The 12,809-nt window shown below is 33.6% G+C and overlaps 1 non-coding gene across 1 annotated transcript; it reads right to left on the minus strand.

Annotated features, from left to right (window-relative positions):
- Nucleotides 1–174: 174 nt before the first annotated feature.
- On the minus strand, nucleotides 175–246 carry TRNAF-GAA (transfer RNA phenylalanine (anticodon GAA)). Its single transcript has one exon. It is a non-coding gene; the product is annotated as a tRNA-Phe (tRNA).
- Nucleotides 247–12,809: the final 12,563 nt, after the last annotated feature.

A 12,809-nucleotide genomic window follows, 5' to 3' on the forward strand; every position in this document is an offset into this window, starting at 1 on the left:
AAACATTGTCAAACAACTTGAAAAAACACAAAAACTAGCAAAAAAAAGAACTACACGCTCACAAGGCTTAGCTGCTAAAGTCACACTAAGGCAATCAGGAGCTAGAAAAAACACGTCTGTACTCGATGACGAGAACCGGCGCTTTCTTTTTTTTTTTAAAGAATCTACATACATCGCTGAGACCCGGGATCGAACCAGGGTCCTTTAGATCTTCAGTCTAACGCTCTCCCAACTGAGCTATCTCGTGTTCCTAAAATTGTCTGAAAGAAGTTTACAATGTCTATTTATCCTTTAAACGTTCGTCTTTAACGTCCCACAGAACAAAAACACAATATCAGAACCTCTCAGAATTTTCTTTTCGCATGTAACGTGTAACTGGAATCTGATTCAGAGGTGAACTTTTATACATTAGAAATTCTAGTGTGGAAGAAGAAAGTGTATCACGACTTATTTAACATTAAGAAAACGATCTCGTAGTGCAAATGGTTTTGAATGTTTCTTGAAAATCGATAAAAGATTTACATTCCGTATGGGATATTTCATCGACGGCGAGTTAAAATGAAAACTTCACTTTCCTTACAACATTTAAGTACTTGTAATAAAACACGATTTTGAAAAAAAAATTAAACGAGTTTCTTGAACCGCCCTTTTGAAATAAAAAAATTATGGGATGTTATGGATTGACTAAGTTAATCACTAGTTATCAATCCGTTTAAAAATCTGTGAACTGAGCTCTACAAATTAATGAATGATCGCAACCCAAACACGTTGATGTTGATGTCATCTAAGAGAATGCCGACGAGATATTAGCTTGTGAAACTAGTTTTTGTTATTTTGAGTTTTATTTTTACGTTTGATTATGTAATAAAAGGCATTTATTTATTGAATTTAAAATAAAATAAGCAATGAGGTGACGGTATACATATACTCTAATCAATAAACGTCCTTGAAAAAAAATAAACACTGACCTGATCCTGTGGTAAATAGTACATGATTTTATCATGATGTACTTATGTTTATGAGATCTGAACACTTGAATGTGTATTCTCTCTTTGTGTAAAGCTTCAAATATGAATTACTGCAGTAACTACATTTTTATGAGCTACTAAACAGTATAAAATCTCCCATTAGAAGCACCTTACCGCTTAACATCCTCGCTAAAATTTTGGATAATTTTAGAATACACCCATAGTTCAAATTGAGATAAATATATTGTTGTGCTATGTGGATTGTTAACTGGCTCCTCAGCTCTGAAATCCAAAGTTTTACAAAATGTCGAACCATCACATTGCCAAATTCTGAAAATTGTCATTCTGGGATAATGCATCAACTTGCATTGACATGGGCTTATCTGTAACTTAAAGTATCGTTTGCGAACACTGCTTCTAACATAATTATTATTTTATCTATATTTTTGTTGAATCAATTTTCAATGTGATTTTGTTATTCTTTTTTTACACTTACGTATTGTCTTCTTTAAAATTAAAACGTATGACTCTTGTGAGCAGAACACTAAAGAGTAATTAAAATTTATCCCTCAAGAGACACACATTTAAGTATTCCCTAAGTAATACGAAAGAAAGTACGAAGCATTAAACTAAAATCATTACAGCATCTTTAAACATTTAAAAACATTATCACTAGAGATTTTCTTCTTTATTTGGTATTATAAGAATCAAGGAACTAAATCGATCATCTTTAGATTGATAGCTTCTGAAATAAGTGGTTTACTATTATTATCCATCATAATTTATCTCAGACGAGCCTCCGATTTATTATTTTACACACCTTATGAATTACGATTTGTAATAGCAAGAAATTTTAATTTTAATTTAGGAGTTAATTGAATATCAATATGAATGAAATTTGTGATATTTGTTAACAAGATTGATTCACACAATTTGCTTTATTATGACAAAAATATCTTAATAAAAATCAACAATACAATTTATAATAACAATTATTACAAATAATGATTCATTTACAATAGTTTTACAAAGTTACAAGCGATATTAAATATTATATCTGTTCTTGAACTGAATATTGTATCGACAGTTCATAACAAGCGAGTTAATTTTGAATTGATAAACTAGCTGGCTCTGTGTTCTTGGCAGGCCTAACGCCATTTACAAGCTAACTTTTCTCTGACGAAGAAATCTAAAGTTTTTGTAGAAATACTAACGCCCGAAATTGTTTATTTAAAATCAAATGTTTTTAATGTTAGAAATCGTTTCGTTTCTGGTCAAATATCTATAGTTTCCCGATTAATAAGCGTTTATCAAAGTTATAGCTTTTGAGACTTATAGTATAAAACTCTCTCTCCACGTTGCGTTGGCGACCTTTTGTAAGCTTCAGAGAAGTTCTTAAAATTTTAGTTGAGGCAATAATACTGGTGTTTACTGTATATATATATATATATTTATGTCATTTATACTTATACTCGAGAATTTTCTTGAAATTTATGAATCGTTGAAAATTTCGCAATATATATTTAACAAACATGGACATTAAATTAGATAGTAACTAGTAAATCTGTCACAGAAGCAATAAATCATATTGTGATATTACTCCTATATAGCGATAGAGACCATCTTAATACATAACCTAACATAAAAATATTACTGTTTGTTTTTTTTAATTTCGCACAAAGCTACTCGAGGGCTATCTGTGCTCGCCGTCCCTAATTTAGCAGTGTAAGACTAGAGGGAAGGCAGCTAGTCATCACCACCCACCGCCATATCTTGGGCTATCCTTTACCAACGAGTAGTGGGATTGACCGTCACATTATAACACCCCCACGGCTGAAATGGCGAGCATGTTTGGCGCGACGGGATGCGAACCCGCGACCCTCAGATTACGAGTCGCACGCCTTAACACGCTTGGCCATGCCGGGCCAAAAATATTACTGTTATTGTTATTGTTGTTTTATGGAAATTATCGTTACTCCTGTGTGCTGATACCCAAAAACTGTTTGCAAAAACACAAACGTATTAACAATCTTTTGCCAAAAGCTTATAGTACATGGAAAGCAAAATATAAATTTAGTAGTTTGTTTTTCTTTGTGTAAAATATTTTACCGTTTCATAACGTAAAAATTACTTAAATTAGATCATGACAACAAAGAAGTTTTAAATTATGTTTTTTTTCTATGCAATGAATTAAAACCTTGGTTTTCATGAACATTCTGTTACATATATATATCGACATATATACTAGTAAATCCTCTACAGCTCCCCCTTATGCAAATAACTTTGTCATCATAAAATTACATAACCCGTGAAAGTGTTTGAAGCAAATGCTATCTGTTTTGGTCAACAGAATAAATTATCACACAACTGAGTTGTTCTCTAAAAATATGTGATATGTTTGAAAGGAGCAACAGGAATTTTCTAGTTATGGTTTCAGACCAACTCACAGATATTAGAAGTTTTACAAAATTTAGAACCAACTTGCCTAATTTTGAGCCAAAAGAAATGTTTCATACTAGTGACACGTTTTTTTGACACCTAAATGCCTCCCATGGGGAGTTCGTGGGCAACTATCAATATTTTATAACTATATACTTTGGGAATAATGATTTGATAAATTACGACCCAGTTCTCTGAAGCTGATACATCTGATGGTCTCCATTCTCTCATAAGCATACCCTTTTTGAAAAATAAACATTTAGATCTTCCTCTAGTTCATATTTTGGGAGTGCGTATTTAAATAGTGAAGAGATCTACAGATCCTTTCCTTGCTCAGCAATCAGTTTACTTCTAACAAATGTTACTTAACCAGTTGAACCAGATCTCTCAAGTTCATCGTTGTTACTCAACAATGAATTGTCAGTAGGACGATTATTCACAAGAACACAGTTAAATCCAAAAACTGTCTGAGGCAAATAGATAATATTATTTTCTGAATACATGTTTATCATTTGTTTTGGGCTTAATTTCTTATATTGAACTAAAGATAAAACACACGAAAGAAATATGTCTGGATTTTCCTCAACAACAGCATCATCCTTAGATGAAACAGTGATTGGCTTGCTATCCATTTTGGGTTTCGCAACAACTTTGCCAGCAGTGAAATCGTTTCCTACCAATAATGATATACCCTTACTTGGCAGAGTTGGTCTTAATCCAACCACAACTAGTCCTGAAATTAGGTCTGATGGTAAATAGATCTTATGAAGAGAAACATTAACAAAGCCACCTTCAATACCCTGAGCAATAACAGGCTCACCACTGCTAGAACTCAAACCTAAAGGCAACACACCTTCTAACAGTCTCTCCAGTATTACGTAAAATATGTAAGAGTATAGAATTAGCAGCATTAATTGTCAAGGACCCAGAACTAACAGACGCATAAAGTCTCAATTCCTCCTTAACTACACCAGCCTTTTTATGATTGGCCAAATGAACAAAATTGGATGTTCTACTGAAACTACGTCCATATGTGGAAACGAACTCACTAAGTATTACATCTTTTCTTTTTCAAACACCAACAATCGGATATAACATGACCACATTTTTTCTTACAAAATGGTAGACATGCCTTGATAGTTTTGATGAAGCTTTAATTGAGTGTCAGAAGATTTCAAAGTAGAAAAGCAGCGTATACAGGGTGTTCGGAAAGTCATTGTGCAGTTTTGTAATTATATTTTATTCAGTCTATTTCAAGCCAGCAACCGATAGCGGTGTTTAGAAACAAAATAAGAAGGATCCCGACCTGTATTGATGCCAACGGGTGTCACTTTGAACATTGTTTATAATTGTCATTCATATTTACCTCCTGTATTCTATATTGAAACATGTTTGTTAATAAATATATAAGTGCAGAGTGACTTTCCAAACACCCTCTAGTAAAAGGATCCTTTAATGGATTGAATAGGTACAGGTTTTTGCTGAGATGGCAGAACTTTCTTTTCTATGAAAAGTGGTTTTACCTGTTAAAGTATAATCATCGGAAAGATCAGATGCTTTTTGTAGTGTTTCAATTTTATTTTCATCCCAGTAAGTTTTGAGGTCATCACTTTGAATGTGGATTCAAACGTGGAAAATAATTCTAAAATTGCTATCTTTAAATTTGGAAGACTCTCATTTATCAGAATTGTGAGCCAAATATCTCTGATAGAAAATTTTTGTTTATCTTTTATGTGTTCTACACTTTGCAGGGTAAGCATCTAGTTTTCAAATCCACACTTATCCAAAAAAAGATTCCTCACTGAAATTTCTTAAGTCAAATTGAAATGGATCATGCAAAAATTCAAATATCAATTTCAAATTTTTAAATTCGGAGAGACGTGATTCAAATTTTTGAGATAGATCTTTGATCCAGTTTACATCGAGATCATCTTTAGCATTAGAGAAATCATAGTCCTTATTATTTTCTAGGAAGACTATTCAACTTTGGAAAATGTGCCAAATAATTATTTGTAATTGTTCCGCAAGGAGGAGGTTTAGCTTTAATTGAAATTTATGAATAGATTGTGATTGCTCACTCATTATTTTACTTTTTCCTTGAAGCTTCGTATTCAAATTATTCAAGTGAGCCGTCATGTCGCATAGGAAGTGCAAATCACACCGCCATGACAAAGTTTCAATATTAGGAAATTTTCAATCCTACCTTTTCCGATAAGATATTCTTTTATTTAAGGAAATAAGGAAGTGAATCGTTCTAAGACTTCTCCTTTACTTAACCATCTTACATTTGCAAAATCAGTAAGATCATCAAAAGTACAGTCACTGCTTTTCGTGAAAGACTCAACAAACTGTCGATGGATGAGAAAGCTTCCACTTCTAATATAATTTATAATTTTTACAACAATGTCTATCAATGCTTTCAATTCATCACTTTTAAACATCTAAGCACATACATTTTCCTGATGTAAAATGCAATGGAAAGATGGCAGCATGGACTTCACATTCTTTTCAATTAAATGCTGCTTCAAAAGAGAACAAATCCTAATATCGTCCCATTCATGGTGAAACAGAAACCAGTTTTTTAAAATCCAGATTGGATTTTTTTGACATTTAAAGAATTTTTTCAAGGATTTTCTTCCACGTTTGAACTCGTAATCCACAAAGGCCAAACATTTCTTCCCTTACTTGAAGATCTGAAGTTATATATCAAACTCAAAATATCAACTGTGCAATGTCACTAACATCTCTCGGCTCATCTAGTGATGAACAAAAATGCAGTCTTTTAGTTATTCAAGCAACTGATTTTCTATGTCTTTCGCTAACTCTAGCATTATGTGGACAATGGTTCTTCGACTTAATTGCAAATTATTTACCTTTTGAAGAATGCCATCTTTTATTTTTGAGTCATAATTCTCCAACAGAGTTTCAATGACCACAATCAATATTTCTTTTACTGGTTCAGCATCAGAAAATGCTTAATTTCTTTGAGCTAGAATTCAAACTACTTTATAGCGAGCTAACGTAACTAAATCTATCGATGATAAAAATCTTTTAGGCCTCTCTTTGTTCATGAAGTTGTGTTTTAGACAACTAATTTCATTCATACGATTTTTGCTATCAACTGGAAATTTGACATCAAATTCGTTCTGAAAATTGTTACAATGTTGTTTCAGATTGTATACTTTATTATTCCTAAAAACTTTATTACACAAACCACACACTGGCTCATTAATTACTTCAATCACTGCAAATTTCAACTACCAACTTTAATTAAATTCTTGTTTCACGTTTTTCCAGTGATGCGTCATTCTGTTATCGACAGTAATGCCACAATCAATTAAATTGTTTTTATTTTCTGAGTGTTCATCATCATCTGGATTCTTTCGTTTTCGAATTATCCACTTATCTCTGTTATTGAATTAAAAACAAAATATATTTAAACACTTGAAAGTTGCACAATAAAAATATGTTTGCAAGCGCATGTAAAACAATGCACACTCGATAACAAACATCTAAACCAGACTGACGTTACAAAATGAGAGGAGTATGTGGCAGTGATGAAGCGTGCCAAATTAGCAATGATGTGAGGCAGTGCAGTTGCTGATTACCAAATTTGTGATAAAAATAAATTATAGAAAAAGTTGATTCCTAAAGTCGAGCTGGCCACATCTGTGCTACCCAGTAGCTACATGTAGCCAGTGGTCATTGAGTTGTCAATTCCTGCTCTAGATAATAATAATAATTATTATTATTTCAACCAACGTTTCCTCTCCCAGCATGGCCAGGTGGGTTAATGCGTTTGACTCGTCATCTGACGGTCGCGGGTTTGAATCCCCTCGCACTAAACATGCTCGCCCTTTCAGCTGTGGTGGCGTTATAATGTAACGATCAAGCCCACTATTTGTTAACAAAAGAGTAGCCCAAGAGTTGGTGGTAGGTGGCGATGACTAGCTGGCTTCCCTCTAGTCTTACACAACTAAAGTAGGGACAGCTAGCGCAGATAGCTCTTGAGTAGCTTTGCGCGAAAGTCAAAACAAAACAAAACGTTAGGCGAAATCACATACAAGCCTATCACAACTACTTATTGCTCTATACGTTAAAAACTTTTGAGCGACAGAATGTTTGTTTTTGTAATTCTTGCTAATTTGTAGTTATTTTTTCAAAAAATAAAATAAAAATTTAAAACAAACCAACGTTTCGTTATCGGTTTTGCAACAGAAACGATTTTGTTATAAATTGTTTCGTATTTTGAAAAAGAGTGGCCCTTTCTTCTCTGATGTTTTATTGGAGGCTTTTTTTAAAGATACTGATAAATTCCTTATTTATAGGTTTTCTCATAATCTTGTATAAACTATAAAGGGAAAAGCTGCAGATATTTCACCCTACGTGAACTGGCTTAAGTTATTTCTGATAGTTCATTGTCTTAGATAGAAATACAATCAGAATAAACAATATTACATTATGGAAATAAACGATTTATTAAAGTCCTATCGAACTGTATCTATAATTCATTCTAGAGCTTGTGTTCCATCACGATATGAAATATTATCGAATACTTTTATTTGACGTATTTCACATACTCATGGTGAACGAAAATATGTAAGTAATATCTCCAAAGATGGCGCTAGTAGCACTGGTCATCAAGCTATTCTCTGTGAATTTTTGTTTTTGCTCTAAACTACAAAAAGAGCTATCTTCGCTGAATTTCTTGAAAACTTGTACAAACTAAAAAGGAAAAGCTGATGATACTTAAACTTTCACGACGTTACATATTTTAGTTACGACATTACATTGTCTTAGGTAAAAAATAAACAAACACATATATTATAGAAATAAACGATGCACTACGGTCACATATAACAGTGTATATCATTTGTTCTAAACTCTATGTTTTATCGCAATATGAGAAACTACTAAATAATATTAACTGCGGTAAATGTACTCATACTGAATGAAAATATTTCTGAAATACTTCTAAAGGTGGCAGTAGTAGCACCAAACAATGCTGAACCAATGGTATTGAAGCATATTTTATGATATTGAGTTGCATATTCAAAATTTATTTAGTTGTAAAATTGAGATACATTTTACCAATTCTTTTTAAACTTATGGATATTGGATGAAGCTTTACTATGTAAAGTTGACTCTGTTTTTTTTTATTGCTTTTTTTTTAGAGACATTGCCAGCTCCATGACAAATAAAACAGAGACATTTTCTGGTAACATTTCTTACCTGTATTATCTTTAAAAAACTACATATCAAATCATTCTATTGGATGAATGTTTTTACTATAATTTAATTTAGATGAAGCTAGAATCGATTAATAAATGAAATTTCTATTCCGAAAATTCTTTATTCTCGAAATTTAAATCCAAGGGAGTTCCAGTTCAATCTTCACTTTGATCAACGTTTGTTATTGGGTTGTGCTAGTTTTGCATAATTTCACTCCTCATCAGTAACCCTGAACACATGTTAACCAAATAGAAATAAGTTAGACCTACACCCTGGTGCAAATTAATTGAAACAAATGGTCATTTTACAATATTATCAACATGGCGGCCGGTATAGGCTCGCAGGACCCGTTGATTTCCTTTAATAGTCATTTTTTTCACACAGACGGTGTCATTAGCTGTGTTTTGCAGTACGGTCGATCTATTTTTGGGATATATGACGAAATTTTGAGGAATATTACGTCATTCGAAATTGCGTTAGAAGGGTAAGGAGACCAGTCAAAAAACAACTTCTTACCAACTCATTGAAGAAAAAACGGTATCAATGGGGTCTGAAATACAAGAATTGGACGCAAGAACAATGGAGGAAGGTGTTATTCAGTGACGAGACATTTCTTTGTACAGGGTCAAAGAAGTCTGCATGTTCGCAGATCTCCAGGTGAGAAATATTCAGCCTAATAGCAATACCAGTTTCTTCGTCTTTAAACTATGTATATCCAATAATAAGATTAATGATTATTGTAATTTATTTGAATATCAAATAAGGCGCCCTCCAGTGGCTCAGCAGTATGTCTGCGGACTTACAACGCTAAAATCCAGGTTCCGATACCCGTGGCGCCCTTGAATTGTGCTTAATTCAAAACAACAAAAACATCAACTAAGGCCTTTCACAATTAAAAATACTTTAGTTCTATGCATAGCGTACAACATTTAGACGGTTGCATTCATTAGTGTGAAAATTTGTTAGTTAGTTACCTTGTATGATCTTGTACATAGATTGTGTTCCAAAAGGAATTATCATGTCATTTAAACATGTTGCTGTGTGAAGTGCCTGAAGAACCAATATGTTCCGAATATGAAAGGCTACTCTCACGGGGATCGTATTTTCTTTTGAAATGTATTCCGTCTTTATTTAAAAAATACCGATTTTAGTAGCAGAGATGTGAGGTAATGGTATAAAAGTCCTCTTACTCCTTTTTGTTAGCCATCTTCGAATCAACAGGATTACTTGTACTTTCAACATTTACAATTTTTGTTCTGTTTCTAACTCAAACCTTCAATAAAGTATACACTGTACCCACTATCCCAAATCTTCTTGTAGTATTTTTATCTTTTATTGCTGTCTAATACTACAGTGTAATAGTGTTGACTATCTACTACCCATCATTAATCTTTCTTCTACTGGCATAGTTTCATTTAACTATATTAATTGTGAATAAAGTTCATTTCTTTATTTTTACACGATCGTCGACGCGTCAATTACATAAATTAGTTGAATACACTCAAATTATACCGAATCCTTTGTTCTTTGCAAATGCTGTTATTGTGAAGTGGAAACGTCTAGAAGCAACAACAGCTCAGCCACGAAGCGGTAGGCCAAACAAGCTCATAGAATGGGACCGCCGAGTGCTGAAGCGCGTAGAGCGTAAAAATCGTCTGTCTACAGTTTCAACACTCACCGAGTTCCAAACTGCCTTTAAAAGCAACGTCAGCACAAGAACTTTTCATCAGGAGCTTCAAGAAATGGGTTTCCATGGCCGAGCAGCTGAACACAAACGTAAAATCACCATGTGCAATGCCAAGCGTCGGCTAGAGTGATGTAAAGCACACCGCCATTGGACTTTGGAGCAGTGGAAACATGTTCTATAGAGTCATGAATCACGCTTCACTATCTGGCAGTTTGACGGACGAATATGGGTTGGCGGATGCCAGAAGAATGCTACCTGCCTGAATGCATAGTGCCAACTGTAAAGTTTTTTGGAGAAGGAATAATGATCTGGGGCTATTTTTCATGGTTTGTACTACACTCTTTAATTCTAGTGAAGGGAAATCTTAATGCTACAGCATAAAATGCCATTCTAGAGAATTGTGTGCTTCCAACTTTGTGGCAACAATTTGGGAAGGCTCCTATTTTGTTTTAGCAAGACAATGCCTCCGTGCACAAAGCAAGGTCCATTATGACATGGTTTGGAGAGGTTGATGTGGAAGAACTTAAGTGGCCTGCACAGAGCCCTGACCTCAACCTCATCGAACACCTTTGAGATGAATTGGAACGCCGACTGCGAGCCAGGCCTTCTCGCCTGACATCAGTGCCTGAACTCACTAATGCTCTTGGCTGAATAGGAGCGAATCACCGCAGCCATGTTACAAAATATAGTGAAAGTCTTCCCAGAAGAGTTGAGCCTGTTATAGCAACAAGGGGACCAACTCCATATTAATGTCCGTGGTTATGGAATGAGATGTTCAACAAGCACGTATGGGTGTGATGGTCGGGTGTCCATATACTTTTGGCCACGTAATGTAGGTGCTTCTGTTGATATGTATCTTAATTATTTGAATATCACAAACGTATACGCATATATCATTTATATTTTTAGTCCTTTATAAAGCGTTTCACTTTCGGAATCAACAGTTAGTTTACGACTTACGATGCTAAAATCTAGGGCTTAATTCCTTGCATTGAACAAAGCGCAGATAGTCCAATTTGTAGCTTTACACTCAAATATTAACAGCTTTTAGGAAGTTACATCTTTGACTTTTTAGGCTTCTCAAACAGTTTGAAGTATTTTAAAATTGTGAAATCCATTCTATTTAAATACATCAGACCCTTGAAATACCGTTATATTTTAACTACTTTTTGTTTACAAATTTTCTATTTCAGATAATGAAGTAATCTATCTTTTCATTTAAGTTACAATTCAAGTAGTCAACTTCTTGTTTTTAGCAATTTATATTCGACTTGGATGTAGAGTTACTTTCTCTAAACTTTCAATTAAGTTGCACATACGTTTTAAGTTCATCGTGGACACTGATGCAAAAGTACTCAGAATTCACATGGAAATACTTTTGGGAGTCATTGAAAAGTGAAAGGTGTTAAGATATGTGAAAAAAAGCTGTTATCTATTTCTCACAAATTCCCCAGTGGTACAGCAGTATGTCTGTGGACTTACAACCGTAAAAAGCGGGTTTCGATATTGTGGTGGGCAGACTACACAGAGCCCATTGTGCAGCTTTGTGTTCACACAAACGCTCATTAATCAAAAATAAATACTTAAACTAAAAAAAATAGGTTTATTCTATGTTTCGTAACATATAAACATCCCAATCCTTCTTAAATATCAGTACAACAGATAAAGGGCGCTATTTTAGATAACACGTTATATTTTTCCACGTAATATCTTACGAAATTCTGTTTGTTTTTTCGAGATTCTTTTGAAATATTTTGACTTCTGTAATATATAAAAGAGTGAACAATATCTTATGCTTCAATTTACATTGTGCAACCATTAAACATTGCCTTTCCTCTGAACTTTGAGGCTATTTTAATAGGTTTGTGTATGTTTTCTTATAGCAAAGCTATATGCTCAGCTCACCGAGGGGAATCGAACCCCTGATTCTAGTGTTATAAATCCGAATTTTTTTCTCTCTTTATTCATCACACCTCAAAGAGGGGGTATAAACAAAAAAAATACATCAAATAAAACACCAGTTAAATAATTAGCATATGGAAAGAAAACATTGCAAGATACCTTGCTAAAAATTACAACAAAAGATATAAAATGTGTTAGGAATATAAAAAAGTAATAGTTAGCGGTAAGTATTAAATCAAAATACACCAAAGCATTAATAAAACATCTTAAACAATGGAACACATGTGATAAAAGAAAACTCACTTGTGAGAAAAGACACATTTTATCTTAACAAAGCACATAACTGAAGGTATCAAGTGTTACATGCTTTGTAACCAACCTACCGTTATAGTGATACAATGAATAAAAGACACTTAATGAGTCATGTAACACCACATCTATGATAATGTAAATGAATATGTTTGCGTAAACGCACTTTATAGAACGAGAATTAAATGAAGTTTTGCAATTGCGTGCTAACTGGAACAGACCTCGCAGATTAAATAACAAGCCGTGCAAAACTAGTTAACAAGCGAGAAAAT

Source organism: Tachypleus tridentatus, chromosome 11 (genome assembly GCF_004210375.1).
Source record: "Tachypleus tridentatus isolate NWPU-2018 chromosome 11, ASM421037v1, whole genome shotgun sequence".
NCBI lineage: Eukaryota > Metazoa > Arthropoda > Merostomata > Xiphosura > Limulidae > Tachypleus > Tachypleus tridentatus.